The sequence below is a fragment of the Ruditapes philippinarum genome, unplaced genomic scaffold (genome assembly GCF_026571515.1).
Source record: "Ruditapes philippinarum isolate M1 unplaced genomic scaffold, ASM2657151v2 ctg1021_1_1_1_1, whole genome shotgun sequence".
Lineage (NCBI taxonomy): Eukaryota > Metazoa > Mollusca > Bivalvia > Venerida > Veneridae > Ruditapes > Ruditapes philippinarum.
Window position 1 is genome coordinate 12995 of NW_026864430.1, and position 18267 is coordinate 31261.

General features: G+C 33.7%; 1 long non-coding RNA gene across 1 annotated transcript; it reads right to left on the reverse strand.

Annotated features, from left to right (window-relative positions):
• Window positions 1-8034: 8034 nt before the first annotated feature.
• LOC132725529 (uncharacterized) lies at window positions 8035-9352 on the reverse strand. The gene is made up of 2 exons (XR_009625068.1): window positions 9219-9352; window positions 8035-8363 (listed from the first exon to the last, which is right to left on the reverse strand). It is a non-coding gene; the product is annotated as an uncharacterized LOC132725529 (long non-coding RNA).
• Between the last annotated feature and the right edge of the window lie 8915 nt (window positions 9353-18267).

Consider the following 18267-nt stretch of genomic DNA (forward strand, 5'->3'; position numbering starts at 1 on the left):
CAAAAAGTAAAAATAAACAAAGGGCAATTACTTCAAAATAAGGCAAGGCAGAGTAATGATTCTTAAGCACTGCACTTCCACCCAATGAGACCTATCTATCTACAAAGTTTCATGTTAATATCTCTTATAATTTTAGAGTAATGTCCCAGACAAAGTTCAAAGTGTCAAAATGAACAAAGGGCAATAACTCCAAAAGTAGGCAAGACATTTTTACAGTTCTTGTGCACTGCAAACTTACTCAATGAGACCTATCTATCTACAAAGTTTCATGTTGATATCTCTTATACATTAAGAAATATGTCCCAGACAAAGTTCAAAGTGTAAAAATAAACAAAGGGGGATAATTCAAAAATTAGGCAAGGCAGAGTTAAGGTTCTTGTTCACTGCACACCTACTCAATGAGATCTATCTACCTACAAAGTTTCATGTTGATACCTCTTATACTTTTAGAGTTATGTCCCGGACAAAGTTCAAAGTGTAAAATAAACAAAGGACAATAACTCCAAAATTAGACAAGGCAGAGTTACGGTTCTAATGCACTGTACAGCTACCCATTGAGATCTAACTACCTACAAAGTTTCATGTTGATATCTCTTTTAGTCTAAGAGTTATGTCTCGGACAAATTTCAAAGTATAAAATGAACAAAGGGGGATAATTCAAAAATTAGGCAAGGCAGAGTTACGGTTCTTGTGCATTGCACACCTACTCAATGAGATCTATCTACCTACAAAGTTTCATGTTGATACCTCTTATACTTTTAGAGTTATGTCCCAGACAAAGTTCAAAGTGTAAAATAAACAAAGGGGGATAATTCAAAAATTAGGCAAGGCAGAGTTACGGTTCTTGTGCACTGCACTTCTACTCAATGAGATCTATCTACCTACAAAGTTTCATGTTAATACCTCTTATACTTTTAGAGTTATGTCCCGGACAAATTTCAAAGTGTAAAATAAACAAAGGGGGGTAATTCAAAAATTAGGCAAGGCAGAGTTACGGTTCTTGTGCACTGCACATCTACTCAATGAGATCTATCTACCTACAAAGTTTCATGTTGATACCTCTTATACTTTTAGAGTAATGTCCCAGACAAATTTCAAAGTGTAAAAATAAACAAAGGGGAATAATTTAAAAATTAGGCAAGGCAGAGTTACGGTTCTTGTGCACTGCACTTCTACTCAATGTGATCTATCTACCTACAAAGTTTCATGTTGATACCTCTTATACTTTTAGAGTTATGTCCCGGACAAAGTTCAAAGTGTAAAAATAAACAAAGGGGAATAATTCAAAAATTAGGCAAGGCAGAGTTACGGTTCTTGTGCACTGCACACCTACTTAATGAGATCTATCTACCTACAAAGTTTCATGTTGATACCTCTTGTTGTTTCAAAGTTATGTCCCGGACAAGAAAAGGGGACGGACGGACGGACGGACGGACGGACGGACGGAAAGACGGACGGACGGCCGGACGGACGGACGGACAAGGCGGCGACTATATGCTCCCCCGAAATTTTTTCGGGGAGCATAAAAAGAATATAATTAAAATGTATATACACAAACTTCACAATGTTATAGGTTAATTATAATATAAATTGATTGCATCATTTTCTTCTGCTGTTGTCTCGTTTTTTTGGTAACAGGTGATCTGAATCACATTAAAATCATTACTGTTTTCTATCTTATTTATCATGCTATTATCAAGGATCACATTTCTATTATATAGGTATTAATTATTAATTTCATCATACCTGTAGTCACTTCATTCACATTCCACCAAGGACAACATTATCTTTATTGCTACAGAACAAAATGGAGAAACAGTTCTTAATGCATTAAGACTCGAATGACAAGCTCTTTCCAGTTATCTGAAAGCAAACTAGTAGGTATTGACATCCACAGCTTGAAAAACAGGGAAGTGATGGCCTTTATTCCATTAGTAGCCCGTTTCCATAATGTTGGGCAACACTATCCAAGACAATGGGGATTCTGGAGCTCAGGTGAATTCAAAGTGTTTTAATTGTTCCTTCGTGATATTTTAAACAACTGCTATTGAAAACGATAAAACAAGAATTGTCACCGTGTTGATTCATACAACAAAACAGAAAAATACACATTAGATTCATTTTTCCTCAATGGCATCTTAGTCCCTTGACAGATAAATAACGAAGACACAACACGTTATGGATACATTGAAGGAAACCTCATTCATGATAATCTTTAAAGAGCAATAATTTCCCTTTCGAGAAAAAATATCTTAGCTTTTTTCATTTTCCAGTAAAGATGTCATATTCATTAAAGGCATGTGAAGGGTATTTTCAACTTTTGACAATGATTCAAATTGTATTTTGGTGATCTATCTTTTATATCGTAAGTTACAAAGATGTCAGACAGGTTATATGGCCCAGTTTAAGTAGTCGCAGGTTTATACAACCAGAAGCAAGTATTAACAGTTGCAAGTTCATATAACCAGAGGCAGGCTATAAATCGTCACAGGTTTATATAACCGGAAGCAAATATAAACAATCACAAGTTAATATAACCAGAAGCAAATATATAAACAATCACAAGTTAATATAACCAGAAGCAAATATATAAACAATCACAAGTTAATATAACCAGAAGCAAATATAAACAGTTATAACTTTATATAACCAGAAGCAGGTATAAACAGTCATAAGTTTATATAACCAGAGGCAAATATAAACAAGTCACAAGTTAATATAATCAGAAGCAAATATAAACTGTCATAACTTTATATAATCAGAGGCAGGTATAAACAATATGAAGTTTATATAACCAGAGGCAAGTATAAATAGTCATAAGTTTATATGACCAGAGGCAAATATAAACAGTCACAAGTTAATATAACCAGAAGCAAATATAAACAGTCATAACTTTATATAACCAATGGCAGGTATAAACAGTCACAAGTTTATATAACCAGAGGCAGTTATAAACATTACAGTCATTAGTTTATATAACCAGAGGCAGGTATAAACAGTTACAAGTTTATGTAACCAGAGGCAAGTAGAAACAGTTGTGAGTTTATATAACCAGAGGTACTCGGCAAGGTTCATACACAGCCATATAACATATCTGACATCTTTATAACAAAAAACAAGAGAACTACTTCATAATTTGATAGAAACGAAATAATGTTCATCCATTACAAACATGTATTATATTAGACTTTAAACAGCACATTTTCAGATTCATGCTAATCTTCTAAAATAATTTAGAAGTTGTTTTGATTAGTAAAAACTCTGTGTTCAAATACAGCACATTTACTTAGCTCAATTCACAATTCTTACAATCATTACACTATTTCCTTACTGAACAGTATCTGAAATCCAGTGCATTATTGCAGGATAGTGCACAAAGCATTATGATAATACACAGTAGTAGGATAGAAATGTTAACATGCCATTATGACAACATTTATGATGTCAACTTAACAAAATGATGTCAGGAAAATTGCTTCTCCTTTTAGCATGTTAGAATGGAAAATTACATTTTAGTTCAATAATACATGGTTTATCATTCAAATCACTCCAGCTTGCAAGCCTTCCAGATATATCACTGCTTATCTGACCTCAAACTGCATTATTTTCTAACAATATACCTTTCCTAACTGCCATAATTGTAGACTACAAACTTCTGCTTTTAACTTAGTTTGCCAGTTCTAGAATGCTACTTCACCACTGGTCCATTGTAATGGTAGGTTTATTTTCATTCTTATTACAACAACTGGATATTTGTTATTTAAAAATGACAATCATCATAGTTTTCAATTGAAGAATGATAACACCATTAGACAAGTAAACCACATCCAGTCACCACAGTTTTGTAGCAGTTTTAACATAGTTTAACATACATTCAACAAGTAGCCAACAACTTCTCTACTTGAACAGGTTACATCTTACAATGTTCATCTTTTGCAGGAGTGCTAACATGCATAATCCAGTCCATAGTTAATGCTATGACAGGGCTATTTTCATGGGCACAGGGAATGGGCCTTTTCCTTAAATTTGTGGAAAGATAACTTTCATTTTTACAAAAGGGGCAGAAAAAACTTATGGGAAAACAGCACAATTATTAAAAAACATTCAAGGGGAAAGACATCTTTAAATGGCCTTTGCTACAGGAAGGGGGAAAAAACTGATCACTGTTGTCTTATTAGCACAATCTATAAAAAAACATACTAGGGGGAAGACACCTTAAAATGGCCCTTGCTACAGGAGGAAAAAACGCTCTGATAACTGTTGTCCTATTAATCTTAATGATCAAGAAAAAAAAAAGAAGTTTTGATCCAATTTTTTAATATGCATCTCTAGAAAACTGGGGGAAAAAATAAAACCATTATCCGAGAGGGATGAAGAAAAAGAATCGTTCTCCATCTTTTAGCATTATAAAGTCATTCCTCATCTTATTGTATTATATAAAGTGTCTGCAGAAAAAACTAGTCTGCATTTATCCATTACACTGTTGTCTATTGCAGTGCTGAGTCACGGATAGTAATTTATGGTTGGCAGAAAGGCCGACCAATTATGATCAATCCTACACATTTATCCTTTCAGACAATCAAACATTTCTTATCCTTCCTTTAATAAATGAGTTTGTATCCATCTGATCAAAAAGAGAGCAGTTAAGGGGCATCTGGGATGTATGATGCTTCAAAATAATTTTGTCCAGGTTTTTTGCTTTTTGCTTTCATTTCAATAACATGAAAATAACAACATTTACATTCTTTGGAGAGAATTTTCGATTTGGTAGTCTTAGATTATAGATGGTGGCACTTTAAAAGACTTGTTAATACTATAGAAATGACATTTATTTCTCTGTAAAATTTTGTAAATATAGATATATGCAAGTTTGTTAAGTGAAAGTGAGTTGTGACATATATACCAATTAATATTTTTAAACCAATACATAAACATTATGCATATAAAATGGCAAAATTCTCCATGTGATAATGGAGATCTCCTATATTTCAAAAGTTTGGAGGGTTTTTTTTTGTTTTTACAGAATTTTGAAAGACGTTCTGTGACAGATAAGTTTCAACACTAGTAAACAAATAATTTTTAACCCTCATAGCATTGCCAGCACCAACAACTTGTTTATGCCACCGTTGTCACGCCAGGTTTGCTGGAATATCCAAGCAGTCTGATCTGCCTCTATACTGGTGGCATCACAATATTTAAATCTCTAGTACTCTATGGCCAGGTCACCAAATTCTAAGCAGAAAACCCCATTTTACAGCAAAATTAAAATTTCAAGAAACTTGGGTCTTGCAGCCCTGTGACCCAGTCTGAAATAGTTCGATCATGCACAAACAAACAACAACACATATATAACATAGGACACACATGCCCCCATATTCCACCATTTTGTCAATGTAAGAACAGCATTTCAGTGAGACAGATGCACCTAAATGGGGGCAAAAAAAACCTACATAGGGCATAAAACCTCTAAATTGTGGAATAAAATCCCAACATGGCAGCATAAAACTCCTAAATGGGGAAATAAAACCCCTAAATGCAAGCACAACACTCCTCAATGGGGGGGCATAATATAAAAAGAATGAGGTTTTCAATACATCGAAAACCTATAAATTTAAACATATTTATATGTTTTAAGATTTTCATGCAATTGCTGTTCTAGTTTAAACAAAAACCATTTTAATGGAATGTCAAGGACTAGGAATTAAATTTTTTTTATATCTCTTTCATTATATTTTACAAATCTCAGCGATTTAAAATTGAAAGGAAAGGCCTATGTAATAATATTTTTATCCTGTTGAACTTTGTCCCAATCAACCCTTTCTATACACAATGAAAACTGAAACATGCAGCTTAATTGTATTCAGTTTTATTCAACGGGGATAAACTCTCCCCCTGCTCAATCTTGTTGTCATTGTGAAATTTCGCGCGGAAAACAATAGATGAAGTTGCATCTTGCCCTGTAGTAAGCTCTACACTTTCATGTCCAACAAATATTTTATATCATACAGTATCAAACAGAAACATATTATAACTGGTAAAATGTATTTTAATCGGATTCACAAGTGACTTTTATGCACTTAATAGCTCTTAGACAGTTACGTGTGTATGTTTTGTTTCAGGTAGGGGGGGGGGGGGGAATTTTATACTGAGGTTTTAAAAGAAGTAAAAAATATTGAAGTACAAAGTATAATTTCCCTCTTATGTGCGATTAATGACCGATTTAGCAGTACATTTCACCATATTTCTAGTGCATTATTTTTACAGTACGGGCTTTTTTTTTCTTCTTCATATTTTGACCCCTTTTTGGTAATAAACATTTGTTGTAAGTGCTGTTTGCAATGTGTAAATTATTTTCTTTGCTCACTTCACAGTATTTTACTTTAAAATACATTTTCAATATTTTCATGAAAATAAGAAGCACCGTGGAGCTGTGCTGCTCTAACCTGCTGTGACCGAAAATGGTAAACTAAACCATGGCCACCTAAATAGATCCAGGCCAGTCGGCACACTTTAGTAGTCTATTGGCTGACAAACTTTCATCCCGAAGTCCCCAAAATTCATAATGGAAAATTCCAAAAATGGAAGCCGGACATGTCCATTTGAAAAATTCAGCAGGTTGGGGGTTCAGAAAGATGTGCATACATACTCAGATACAATATTTAAAAGTAAATCACTAGCAAGTTAACCTGAAAATGTACCTGGGAAACTATAGTAGGATTTAAAATGTTTTTAGATAATATTACTTTTTTATTTTGCCTTCATGGGTGGCTGTTTATTTATTGTTCAGAAAAAACCTATCACGTCAGACCACATAATATGTCTGTGTATATTTTACCCACCTTTTTAGTTATAACAGCTTTATTTTTTCACTCCATACTTTCAGAGATGACTTTATCTTCTTTTCTCTTTATATCATATTTATAATCTACCCTTACTGATGAGCTATGGCTTATCAGCAGTCAAAGAAAGTCTAGGCGGGGAGTAACATTACTATTTTATACAGCCTTTCTATACAATCTGATTCTCTTTCTTATTCTGAACAAGATATAAAATACAGACACCCCCACGCAATCTGTAATTATTAACTTTTTTATTCTGAAATTTTGTAAATTTTTGAAGATCAAGGTCATTTAAGGGTCAAAGTGGAGCTCTCAACTGCAGAAATGTATTGGCCAATGTATGTACAGGCTCTAGATGAAAGCATGAAGATGTAATGGCTAAGATTAAAGATGTCCCTCTGAAGACAAACCAACAGATATACTAGACAACATCAATATACCCCACCCCACGATCTATAGATGGGGGGGGGGGGGGAAAATAAAATACAGGCATATAAATCAGTAACTATTCTACATATATAAAATCATTTTAGAATCAGTTGCAAAAAATATTTATATTCTACTTATTTGCCTATATAACCTTGACATTGCTTAGATTCAAAGTTGAGCAAGTTAATCAGATTTTCACAAGAACAAAGTGCGTATGCTAATCAAAATTCGTAAATCCACACCTTAGTGAAGCAATGTACTAACTCCTTACATAATTTAATAGCAGTTAACCTGTTACTGCACTAAGGTGACGAAATATGGTCTCTGGTCAATCTGATTTTGACCATAAGCTAGCTGACTCAGCAATGCGATAACTTGACATTTGCTTCATGATTACTTACACAATTTATTTAATAATCATTTAAATAAGAATAAAATGTTACAAATTCGAAGCAGGGATATATGTACATTACACATATTCAGCATGTAAAGGATTAGTTTCCTATGTTATATTTTGGGGGGGGGGAGTTAAAAGTTCCCCCTGTATTATCTGTCACTATCAATGCTTCTATTGCGCTCCTTTATTGTATCTAATAAACTGTATAAATAGTAACTTGAAGGCAAACAGGCTATTTTCTACACTAAATTTGTAAGACTTGTTTTCATGGAGACACTGCTTAGTGTTTGCCTAGTACTCTGTGACTTTCCTTCAGGTGTAAAAATAAATTGACACATTTGTCTTAAAATTCAAAGAACATGCTTATTGTTTCACAGAAATAAGTATTACTGTATCCTATTTTTACCACTGCTTTTTTATTTTCCTTGTATGTCCACTTCCCCTTAGAAAACTTCTTTTAACATATATATTTCAGAATCTCAAATAACTATGCAATTTTCCCTATACAAGTGCTTTACATCAGGGTTTTTTCATTATTTCCCTATAGCAGTCTTGAGTATCTTCATGAAAATAAGATCATCTCATAACACACTGATATAAAGCACAACACAGACTAGTATCTAACAAAGTAATGGTCACAAAACTTACCTTGTAAATTGCTGGTATATGCACCCTGCCTCTAGTTTTGCATATTGACTCTGAAAAAGACAATATATAAATTGTAATCATGGCATGCATTTCATCCGTAAAATATATTGTATCATGGAAAAAAACAACAACATATTTTTACAATTATACATTTAATAATGTACATTCATCTGTTATGATCATGTCTAACTAGCTCCTTGATTTATATATCTAGTGGTGAGTTGTTTTTCTGAAACATACTCAACAATTTTTAAAGGGCAATAACTCCAAAATTGTCTAAAAAAGTTCAGGTTCTTGTACATTGCACTTTTACATTATGTGATCTCTGACTATAAACCTCCATGTTGATTCCTCATAATTACAATCTTCATGTCAATGATACATGAAAAATTTCAAATGGTATTAACTTTAAAATTATACAAAAGAAAGTTATGGATCTTGTTCCCTGCACTTCTCATTGACATATTTCCTGTAAGTCGACACATCTTATAGTTATGATGGTCAGCAATCATATTTCATAGTATTACTCTAGACAAAAAAGTTTGATAGGTTGAGACTGTGAATTGGGCGACCCGGGTTCAATTCTCAGACGGTGCAGGTCACTTTCGTTGCGACTGATCATGAAATCTTTTCTACGGTCTTTCTCACTGTACCTCTGCTCTGGTATGTAACTAGTACTGGCAAACTGCCTGGCTGAACTGTGCTCTGGTAAATTCAATGTGGTTTACTGCTGTGATCCAGCGTGAAAACTACCAACAACACCACCACCATTAAGTTTTACCCAGCAACTAGCCTACACTGCTAGCTTGCTACTTCAAAAAGTAATGTCACTCTCAGACATTTTACACCAAATGAGATACAAGAACTCAAAGACTGTTCCCCTTTACTCTTTTATATATGCCTACCTCATTTCGAAACAGTCACAATGTCTTTATGCAGCACATGCAAGTCAAGTTTATACACATGGTCAACCATCATCATTCTATGACAAAGCCACTCTGTAAATAGAAAAACAAGATAAACTAATTTCATGACATAGAAACGCATCTAACAAACAAGAAGTTGTAGCCCTTGACAAAATTATAAATAAATCTGAACAAGTCATTTGAAAATAAAAAAAGAAAGTTTCTGCTCCGGACTTTATTGTTTTGTGGATCATCTAACTGTGACCCCATCTTTAAAATGGTGACTTGGGGAGCATTCAGTAGAAGTTTCATCAAGCCCAAGGCACCTATACAAGAAACAAATACTTTTCTCATTGCAGCAACAACATTGATTGACAAAAGCACCCTTTGAAATTTTATAGTGATGACTGATTTCAATTTACAATTTGTCAATGTTTGTAAGTAGTGTCTAAACTAGACTCAGAAAATGAACCATTCAGTACTATTTGTTGGGTTTCAATCATATCAACACTTTAAGGGTAAAATGGAGAAAGTCCAGCTTATCTCAGAGGGAAATCTTGGGTTACCCTTTCATTATTGCATTATTTCTAGCAAAGGGGCAAACAAGTAGAAGCACCGGTCATTTCTAAAAAGTTGTAAGCAAGCCCGACTGACTATATAACAAGAGCTGTCCTTTCTTCTTCTTATCAATCGATTAAAGCATACATGAAAATTACTTGTAAGTTGAAAAAATTATCACAATACCACAACATTAATCGTCACACTAGATTGTTATTTAATTTATATGCCATATTTAAATTAAGATCACTTTTATTTTTAAAAGGCTAGTCATTTAAAAGATGAACAAGGTTTTGCAGCCAAGTGATACACTCGCCATACATTGCCAAATATAGATATGAACATAACACATGTGATGAAGCTTGTATTTTATATGTAATCACATATCATATGATTGACCTCCGCCCATTTTTATTATGTATAAATTGGCTTTTTAGTAAGTTGTCTTACATATTACTGTCCATCAATAAATATATAATGTTAATTATGTTTTACATATACAGTGTTCAAATGTTATCCTGATGTACTTTAAAGCACAAAGTACTTTGAAACTTGTGTAACTTTGTGATTCAAAATATCTAAGTACATTAATTACTTTCATCTGAACATTTAATGGCAATAATGACTTGTCTATGTATCAAAAATACAGCGAATGACGTAACCGAGTTCCCTTCAGGTGCTTATTAGTTCAAAGTATTTTCATTTAATGTCCCCCCCCCCCCCTGATGTACTTTAAAGCACAAAGTACTTTGAAACTTGTGTAACTTTGTGATTCAAAATATCTAAGTACATTAATTACTTTCATCTGAACATTTAATGGCAATAATGACTTGTCTATGTATCAAAAATACAGCGAATGACGTAACCGAGTTCCCTTCAGCTGCTTATTTATTAAAGTATTTTCATTTAATGCCCCCCACCCCACACACACATTTTGTAGAAGTATAGATTTATAATCCATAATGAATGAGCAATTCAAACAATCCAAATATTTTATTAAAAAAATAACAATTAATAACACTCCAGTTAATGTAAAATCATTTAAAAAATAATCCTGTATTATACATTAGATCATTATATTGAATGAATAATGATTTATTTTATTATATTGGAGGAATAATGATTTTTAATGTCAAATTGTATCTTTAATAAATACATTTCAAAGCACTTTTTTAATAGTTCTTTAAGCACCCCCCCCTTGAAAAAACGCAAGCCCCTAGAGGCTTAAACAAAACGAAATGTTTGAATTGTACAAAATTGACAAAACTACATATTTGTATAAAAACATGTGACAACATTTGTCCCTGAACTAGTTTTCCTTAGGAACGTTTTCAGATACACATGTTAGTAAGTCACTGTAACATATGTTCAGACAGTATTGTAACATATTGATAATGGCTTGTCTACTTTTCTTTTTTTTAAGTAAAAAAACAAATTATTATGAAGATGATTACCAAATGAAGTGATTATTAGCAATGGAGTACAGACCTCCCGAAAGTTAAAAAAAAGAGTGTCAGACATTCGGTCAGACAAACCATGAAAATCTGTCAGACCGAAAAGAAATATGTCCGACCGAATGACATTAATCTAAAATCAAAGGAAATCTTGTGCTTTCTAAGAAACTTTTCGGTTTATTTTTTCATCCTTTTACTGCTGTTCTGCGCCCTCCTCTGACGTAGATTTTCTTTTTTTCCAAGATTTGTCACCTTTAGCGACGCCATTTTGTATACATGCGACTTGGAAAAAAGGAGGACAGTTGATCCGGAATAAAAAATCTTCCGACCTAATCAAAATTTATTGGACATGTTTGTCGGACCGAGGTATTTTGGGAAGTCTTGGGAGTACAAAACTTACAAGGTGAGGGAGGGACAGATCAAGGGAGGGACCAAGGGATGGAGGAATGGAAGGATCAACTAGAGGATGCTTTTGTAAAAAAGCGCATGTCTCCCCCACTGCTGAGAATAACTGTGAATGGAAACAGGAATGGAACTGGAGAAATCCGGAAATGAGAAAATGACCAATGGTCACTGTGACCTTAACCTTTGACCTACTGACCCCATAAACAAGAGGGATCATCTGCTCAATAAGACCAATCATCCTATGAAGTTTGAGGGTTGTAGGTCTCAAGGAACTCTAGTTATCATCCGGAAAGGAGAAATTAACCAACGGTCGCTGTGACCTTGACCTTTGACCTACTGACCATTAAAACAATAGGGATCATTTGATTAATAAGACCAATCATCCTATGAAGTTTGAGGGTTGTAGGTCAAAAGGAACTCTAGTTATCATCCGGAAATGAGAAATTGACCAACGGTCACTGTGACCTTGACCTTTGACCTACTGACCCCAAAAACAATAGGGATCATCTGCTCTATAAGACCAATCATCCTATGAAGTTTGAGGGCTGTAGGTCAAAAGGAACTCTAGTTATCATCCGGAAACAAGAAATTGACCAACGGTCACTGTGACCTTGACCTTTGAACTACTGACCCAAAAACAATAGGGATCATCTGCTCAATAAGACCAATCATCCTATGAAGTTTGAGGTCTGTAGGTCTAAAGGAACTCTAGTTATCATCCGGAAACGAGAAATTGACCAACGGTCAGTGTGACCTTGACCTTTGACCTACTGACCCCAAAAACAATAGGGATCATCAGCTCTATAAGACCAATCATCCTATGAAGTTTGAGGGCTGTAGGTCAAAAGGAACTCTAGTTATCGTCCGGAAACGAAGAATGGACGGACTGACGGACTGACGGACGGACTGACGGACGGACAGGGCAAAAACAATATGTCTCCCCCCGAGGTGGGGGAGACATAAAAAGGAAAATGCATTAAATATGTCACAGGGTGTGAAAAATGTGCAGCCTGACCAAGACTCAAAACCAGGCCCTCGTGATCCCATTCCCCAGTTCTAGCAAATGAGCTATCAGGCCGCTTTCACATCTTCTCCCCTAAATAGTCTTCTGAATCATGACGTACTCTCCCGCTATATTGAAATTCGTCCTCGAAATGACACAAATTTCACACAGCTACAGAGCAAAACATGAATTAAACTCTTGAGCTTTATTGCGTCACAGTCCCCTGTTGGAAGCAAAATGTCACAGGGTGTGAAAAAATGTGCAGTCTGAACGGGGCTCAAATCTGGGACCCTCGTAATACCTTTCAGAAACTCTACGAAATGAGCTATAAGGCGGCATATACAAGGGTAAATAAATTTTACACAAAAATCAATAGCACATACATATACATATCATTAGGCCATCCTTAAAAAAATGTTTGTTTGCAGTAACCCGACCCAGAATTGGTGGGTAGGTAGGTCGATTTTTTTTTTATTATTGAACTGTACTCCCAAATAATCATGGAATTTCAAAATGCTGGACAATATATGCTTTGATAATCTGGTAACAATTAATAAATTGATAACTGAATTCTAATTTAATAAGACCTACATTTTATTTCTTCCATTAACCTTTAAAAGAACGAAAACAAAGCACAAGGCATAATTTTCTGATTCAATTTTATCCAAGCCATGAAAAAAAATTTAGAGTAGGGGCAAATTTTGTGAGTCGGTCGCGTTACTGCAAACAAACATTTTTTTAAGGATGGCCTTATCATATGGAAACTCCAATTTGGCAATAGCTTTGGCATTTAATGACAGGAACTCACATTTTTTATGATTTTTTTTTTTTCATTACAAATTTAAAGGTTAGGCTCGTAGGCCTCATTTTCAGACTTACTTTTCTTAGTTTTTTGTTTGTTTGTATTTTACAATTTACAATTGTCATCTTTATATCAATACAATTTACAATTGTCATCTTTATATCAATTAAACATATTTTGAAACTTGAATTTAGTAAAATTAAATGATGGCCAGAAATTCATCACTTTCTGAAGATTCATGAATTATACATTTTTATGCTATGGTTAACATTACAAACAATAACACATTTCAAACTTCTTATTTTCAAGCATGCAAAGTTATAATGTGCATTGTTCACAGAAATTTCTTAGCTCTCATTTCTGGGGAAACTTTCTAGTAAGTAATTATACAAACATGTATCCAATATTCCGAAGAAATATTCATAAAAGTATGCATCGGCATGCTGTATGACAAATTTCTTTGCAGACTTTAAAAACTACATCTGATTTTATGGGGGGGGGGGGGGGGGGGGAGAGATTCTGGCAATAAAAGTATGTGTCTATATGGCCTTTGACAAAGATATTCTCATATTCTCAGACTTTTTTTGTAACGAAAGCCATAAGTCTTGGGAATGATTCCTTATATATCAAATTACACTATCGTCCAAAACCAATAATTCCCCCGATTATCCCAGACTAAAAAAAATAATGCAAGTTTGCACATTTTTCACTGTCTACTTTTCCCTATGTTTTATCTTCATAGGGCTGGATATTTATTGATTGTCTTTCGTTTTCTTTATCTTTTTCTTTCTATTTGATATTACTCATTCTTGAGGGGATGTATACACCTCCCAAGATCAACTTCTTATCTATGCAAGAGATAAAACCGCTTGTATAGGCTGTATTTTGATTGGCCGAGACACATTTTTCTACCCAATGACCCATCACCTCCCTTTAAGTGATTCAGCATTTTTATAAAAAAAGATTTTGAACATTTTTCAATTGCTTTTTCACAATTATACACTTTGAAAATATATAGAAATTCAAAAATAACAGCATTAATTATCATAATTATGATGTATGTTTACATTTAAAAATTTGATATTTTTTATCTGAACGTGCTTGAAAACTCATAATTTTACCAAAACTAAAAAGGGTCATTTTCACGTATCATTATTCCAAATATCTTACGATCTCATGAAGACATTTGGGCAAACTGCTGTATAATTACTCACGTAGTTAGAATATTTATAATGTCAATAATTTCAGCCCAAGAAAAAAATAAAGTGCTGTCTGTAGTCAAGTCAGCAAGTCGTGTCATAAGCCGAGTTTCGACAGTTTCAAATATGCCAGAGCTTAAGACATGCCATTGTTATTACTGGCATCTCATATGCCAAACTCCAAAATACAACAGCCAAACAATTTCCATATTATTTGTATGCTTTCAGTTTCTGTTTTATATACGGTAGCTTTACAATCAATTTCTATTCTTAAAAAAAATAATTTATTCAAATCTAGTATATCTATTTAAAGTTTTTGTTAGGTTCAGTCTTCAATCTATCAGAAACGTGAACAAATATTTATACATGAAACAGGAATTGAAGCCTGCACAAGATTTTTTGCATACAAGAAACTTCCATCATACAAAAACCAAAAATCTGACCATCGTCTCTGAATCATAAATTATATGAACAACATTTTACTGTTGTTACTTTATACTTTACATTTTAACCATAATTTTTAAGCTCTTCCTAAACTTCACAAGAAAAAAAATCAAAAGAAAAAAAAACAAGCTTTTCAATCTTTAATGTTAAATTCCTAAAAATATTGATTAGAACACAAAGTTAGTAACAAAAACTACATAAGAAATTAACAAAAAATCATTTCCCCAAATATGGAAGCACAGCTAGAGTATGGCATAGACAAAAGTAGTCTAGTCTGCTGCAGTGACGACCCGACATGTCAGCAACATATTGATTCAACTTCTCCTGACCAGCTACAAATAAGTCAAGGCGATATTGATCGTAGCTTTCCGAGAAAAAACTTTTTTCCCTGTAACATACCACAAATGTATAAAGAGAACATTGGTCTTGACCAAGAATCAACAGCTGTCACCTTGGAGAGTCATATAGTACCAGATTTTGGATAGCATTTTCAGGTCCGACTAAGAAGTCTATAACCTGCCAGCCTTTAAGCTTATTTTGAGTTTGATTAAAATTAAGAGTACATTATAAGATAAAGGAAGAGACATTACTTGGATGGATATACTGTACATACAGTCAAATGACGGACATTTAAGACTAGGAGTCTCGATGTCTATACGTCTGGCCATTCCTACAACTACAGCCGATATTCCGTCTTTGGCATACTACACAAATCATTTTGTCACACAATACATCAAGTAACGGCACCATTCCGTATCTTGAAATATAAGGCAAGGCTTACAAATAATCAATGTTGGGAGACTTAGCTATTACGGCCATACAAGCAGCAAGTCCTTTTACCATCACATCACAAGATAATGCTTAAAGTAATTCATTAGTCGCGAAATCAATAAATTTACAATCGTGAACAATGGATGGCATCAGAATATCATACGCATTTATGATACGGACACCTGTCTTTAGGCATGTATAAATTACTCTCTAACAAACTAAAATTACTCTGCATTAAGTTTTTCCCTTACAGTGTAGGTTGCAAATCATAATTGAATGTCTTAGGGAGCTCCGAGAAATCTAAGAATACAAAGGATTGTTCTGTAATCAATCCAAAGTAATTTAAGACGATGGAAAAAGCTTTATAATAAAAAAAAAGCTTTATGAAATTTTCTCTTGCTTTCTTGTTACGAAGTAAACAGTAAGTTTAAGGTCAAGTAATAACAGTATGCTATATTTAAATAATCTTAAACATGCTCAATGAATAAGTCAAACTGTGCCGTAACATTACCAGAAATTTTTGTTTTCCCAATCTTGACATTTCAACTAAGACCACTTATCAAGCAGATAATTAAAAATGCATCTATAACACTAAATAAACAAAACAGAAAAACTGTAACTTTTACTTATTATAATCAGACTTTGCAATAAATAAATAATATACATTTGTTTTCATTGTACAAAAACAGCCCTTTGTAAGTCTTCCTTATGCCATTTTAACAATGTTTAATAATTGTCACAAGTTTACCAATTTTATTCTTCAAAACTTAATCAAAACTTGTGACACTTTCTTATTGAATTAAAAATAAACACAGATTTAAATACTTATTTAACTTTGTGAAGAAATTTTTGCTAGTATTTGCAATGAGATTCGTCTTATTACACAGACTTAAACCATGTTTCTGTTGAAACCTTTCTCTCAGGTGTTAAAGGACAATTGTGCTCAAGGATTTTGTTACACTTAAAAAAATTGCTTTTTCCTCCCATCTGTGGGATCGAATCCAATTTCTAGTGAGTATGTAAGTAAGGTACTATAACTCTCCAGCTACTAGTGGCAACAGATCCATGCTATCTGATCATGGTCATGCAATGTTAGTTATTCTGTCAGTAAATATTTTGATATTGTCCCTAAAAGTGATAAATGGTTTGCTCCAGATTGATAGATGGACAAGTCCATTAAAGATATTTAGCATGGATTAGTGGTTAAGGTTTTAAATACTGCTCGGGTACTTGCTTAAATATAAATTGTATGGATGGGCACATTAATAAACTTTAGTATTCTGCTGCAAGTCTATTTATAAAGGAAATACCCAAATAAGAAAATTTAAAACTACCAATATATAACGTCTTTTGGCTGGAACAAACAAGACTGCCTGCAAAGTTCTTTATCAAGTGAAGTCTAGACCATAGGTTTACTTCCATTAAGAACTTAATTTTATTTATATTCTTCCAAATGGATGGAATCAAACAAGACAGTCTTCAAAAGCACTTACACCTTATATTCATTGCCATCAGGATAGTGCCTGTAAAGTCTGTACAATTGTGCAGTCGGACCAGGCTTTTTTCTGCTTGTAGCTCAGTTTTTGTATTTTGAAAACACAAATGGACTGTTCCAAATTCAGGGGAATCCATTACATTAATTCGCCAGATTAATTGCGAAGAAAGCTTGAAATATTAAAATGTTGATATCCGCTATCTAGATCTCTCCATCAAATATACGGTATCTCCCCTCTTTTGTACTTTTAATAAATATTAGAGACTCACTTTTCATGCACAATCTGCACAACTCTGGCTAGTTATGAAGGTTTACAGTCATATATAATGCATCTCATAGACAGAACATAATTACATTCAATAAGACTTTCATAAAGAGTAATGACCATTACAATGGGAGTGACATCAACTGGGTACATGGAAGTCAATGGTATAGTTGGTATGGCATTCTCACTAGGGAGAGCCCCAGAAGTTCCTGACAACTTTCAAACTGATGGTTCGTCCAAAAACACCCTTTATTTCATTTACACAAGTCCTTTTATAGCTTCTGACACTGGATCTTGAATTATGAATTAGAAATATTCTTCTTTAAAAGTTTAAAAAGCCCACAAGCAAAACTGGGTTGCATACAATACAAAGAGCTATTGTTGTGCAGCAATTTAAGGTTGATACTGGGTAATTCCTTCCCAGGCGTATCCCAATATTTTGGCAGGGGTTTACTAACCAACAAAGACAAACAAAATTATAACTCCTTTTCTCTTCGAATACAGTCACTCTGGGGAAATATCTTATTTTGTCAAACACTATGACTGCACCCAGATTTGTTTCACTTTAATGCGTCAGTATGGAAAGAGAGTGTCATTTCAAACAATTCGAGTGTATGGAGCTTAAAATATAACATCACAGTTACTTTTAAACT